This window comes from Perca flavescens, chromosome 17 (assembly GCF_004354835.1).
Source record: "Perca flavescens isolate YP-PL-M2 chromosome 17, PFLA_1.0, whole genome shotgun sequence".
Lineage (NCBI taxonomy): Eukaryota > Metazoa > Chordata > Actinopteri > Perciformes > Percidae > Perca > Perca flavescens.
The window spans coordinates 31,557,790-31,561,043 of NC_041347.1; the positions used below are offsets into that span (position 1 = coordinate 31,557,790).

At 41.5% G+C, this 3,254-nt stretch overlaps 1 long non-coding RNA gene across 1 annotated transcript; it reads right to left on the minus strand.

Annotated features, from left to right (window-relative positions):
* Positions 1-1,229: 1,229 nt before the first annotated feature.
* LOC114571647 (uncharacterized) lies at positions 1,230-1,909 on the minus strand. Its single transcript, XR_003694692.1, has 3 exons — positions 1,768-1,909; positions 1,449-1,511; positions 1,230-1,265 (listed from the first exon to the last, which is right to left on the minus strand). It is a non-coding gene; the product is annotated as an uncharacterized LOC114571647 (long non-coding RNA).
* Between the last annotated feature and the right edge of the window lie 1,345 nt (positions 1,910-3,254).

Consider the following 3,254-nt stretch of genomic DNA (forward strand, 5'->3'; position numbering starts at 1 on the left):
CTCCACAGGGTTAATGTAAACAGACGCTGGCAGCATTAAAAAAGACGCAAAGTGTGAACATAGCCTAAGATTAGAAAAAAGATTGCTGTTTAGGTTAAAACACCGGTTTCCTGGGTAAGAGCCTTGTGTTTTCTCCTCAACTTCTACAGAGACACAAACTCCGCTGAGGAGTAATAAATATGCTTATTATATGTATATGGAAACATGTTTGTATTGCAAGAGAGTATGTGTTGAGAGATTTTTGTTGTCTTTTCTGTATTTTATGTTTGTTTGTTTTTTTCTCTGTATTTGGTGTTGCCTTATTTGTATTATGTGTTGTCTTTGTGACGCTGCAGAACGGACAGAGTCCAAAACAAATTTCACTTCAGGGTCAATAAAGTATATCTTATCTTATCTTAGCTCCCCGGCTTGAAAGCCCTGTGATTTTGCCATGGATACACCCTGATCTCCTCCTTATGCAGATCTTCGCGCTCTTATACAGCGGCAGTAAAAGTGGTGCTTACGGTAAAAAATACGTGGCATGCATACAAATAACAGTGCATCACTTTTCGTAGCTATACGTACGAATGGTTCGTGAGAACAGCCTGGATTACATCACACACACAGAGTTTGACTTCATTCTCTGCTCAGGACGCCTTTAGTCCATTTTATTTTACATAGCATAACATTTATTTACTGCTATAGTAATTAGGGATGCACCATATCCAGATTTTTGGGGTTTGGCCGAATACCGAATCCACTGGTTAAGATTCTGCCGAATCCGAATCCGAAACCGTACACCGAAAACCACCTGCACCCATCTGTGCGCCCAAGGTCTTACAGGGAGGTGTGTTCATGTGCATTCTGGGCGTGCTGGTCTTACAGGGAGGTGTGTTCAGGTGCATTCTGGGCGTGCTGGTCTTACAGGGAGGTGTGTTCAGGTGCATTCTGGGCTTGCTGGTCTTACAGGGAGGTGTGTTCAGGTGCATTCTGGGCGTGCTGGTCTTACAGGGAGGTGTGTCGGGTACATTCTAGGAGTATTGCTATCTTGCAGCAGCAGGAAGTGATCGCACCATTGACCAACAAAAACCTGGTCTAAAGTCAGTAACGCAGCATTTCATTGTTATTTTAACAGAGCATTAGTAAAATGCTCCTAGGCTCGTGCACAGCGTGCGCACACAGGTCCAAACGCGCCTGGCTTTTAAAGGTAATGGGAGATGATCTCTGATTGGCGTTGTGTATAATTGAAGACTTCACACTTGCTTCTCAATCTTGTCGGATTTATTCTGGTAAACAAAGAATTATATCCTGGTCAGCCACGTAGGACACAGCGTACACACCCAGTCATTCACGGGCACACTCCTCGTGCACTGGCCCTTTCTTTTTTAAATCATGTACAATGGCGTATATAATATCACAACACGACATTAAATTGAACAAATATGTGAACAAAACAATACAATATGTACCTGGTAAACAAAGAATTATATCCTGGTCAGCCACGTAGGACACAGCGTACACACCCAGTCATTCTAATTACAGATGGACAAAAGCAAATTAGCGACCTAGCATGCTACGCTAATTAGCCGGCTAAGCTAACTAGCATGACCTCAGCACTTTCTGTACATTGCCCGAGAGAAGTATTTCATACAGTACTTTAGGTATACATAGCCGTCGCTACATTCTACTGAAGTATTTATGCATCATCATATCAAAATGGTGTGTAAATGAAATATTATTAAAAGAAACAATTAAAATGTGCTTATGACTGGGTGCAATCCAACCTACCACGGGCACACTCCTCGTGCACTGGCACTGCTAAATCACGTACCAGGGCATATATCTACAGAGGAGACGCCCACTGACCAACCACAATACAGAATGCCAAGAAAACCTCTTGGTATTGGATGATTAAACCCTGGCAAGTGGAATCACTAAATAACTCTGTTACACATGTTACGCCCAAAACACACCTACCACCTAACCACCTTTTTTCTGCCTTCAAACTAGCAAAAGTGGATTTGGACACGCCCTAAACGCACCTGCGCCAGGCGCTACACGCCGTTAAAATAGACCGTTAAAATAGACCCTAGGTCTTTACTGTCACTTGAACGTAAACGTTGTTTTGGAGCATTTGCTGAAACGACTGATGCTGTTATTTTCTTCCCCCAACATGAGCCAATCACAGCAGGGGACCCTGAAGCCTTTGACCACTTTGTCCTGCGTAAGGATGCTCCACTCTCAAAGAACACAACATCAGTTCCGCAGTGAAGGAGAATGTTTAAACACCCGTTGTAACTGTGGGAGGTTTCTCTAAAGGTTGGCGTTTTTACACTTCATGAATCACACATCGATCTGTTTTGTGTGGAACCTTTCTTAACCTTGTAAACTGTTTATCTTTTTCAAGCTGTTTCTTTTCACTTCAGAGAGCACAACCGTTTACAGGCAGCAATTTGCAGCCATTCAGTGAATAACATAAAAAAAAGTGCAGCTACAGTGACTCACAAGGTTGTGCAACAGTGGTGCTCTAGAACTCTTTCAGTCACTTGTCATTTCCTCTCTCTTTTTCCTGTTTCCACTCTCCTCCTCTACTCTCCTCCTGTCTTTACTGCTATGCTGCAATACTGCGTGTGATAACTGGAATATGAACAGAAAGATGAGGAACGATGCATCAATGTGAGACAGAGCAAAAGAGAGAGGCAGAAAGTGAAGGAAAAAAACAGGGAAAGGACACACTGGTTGACTCTGAACAACTGCTCATCATCCATAATTTATAACTTTATGAGAAAGAATAATGAAATACCTGAAATGTTGCTACATCTGAGAGGTTTCCCCTGAACGGTGCACAAAAAAATCCTCTCGAAATACAGAACTGTTCTGTTTCTTTCTGGAACCTTTTCATTATTTCCTGGGATGTCTTTAAAGTTATTGAAATGACATATCACAACTTTTAACATCAGAATCGTACTACAAATACCTTATAATACCAAGATATCCAAAATGAAATACTTCGGACCGTTCTGATGAACCATTCGTACAGCTAAAGTAATGCACTGTAATGTAGTTTTTATTACTGTATGAACCACAATGAATAAACCATAAAGATCCACGTAGACAGGAAATCAAGCAGGGGAGCGGAGTTCACGTCCCAGAAGAAGTTAAAGTGCTCATATTATGCTCATTTTCAGGTTCCTAATTGTATTTAGAGGTTGTACCAAAATTTACATGGTGTAATTTTCAAAAAACACCATATTTTTGTTGTACTGCACATTGCT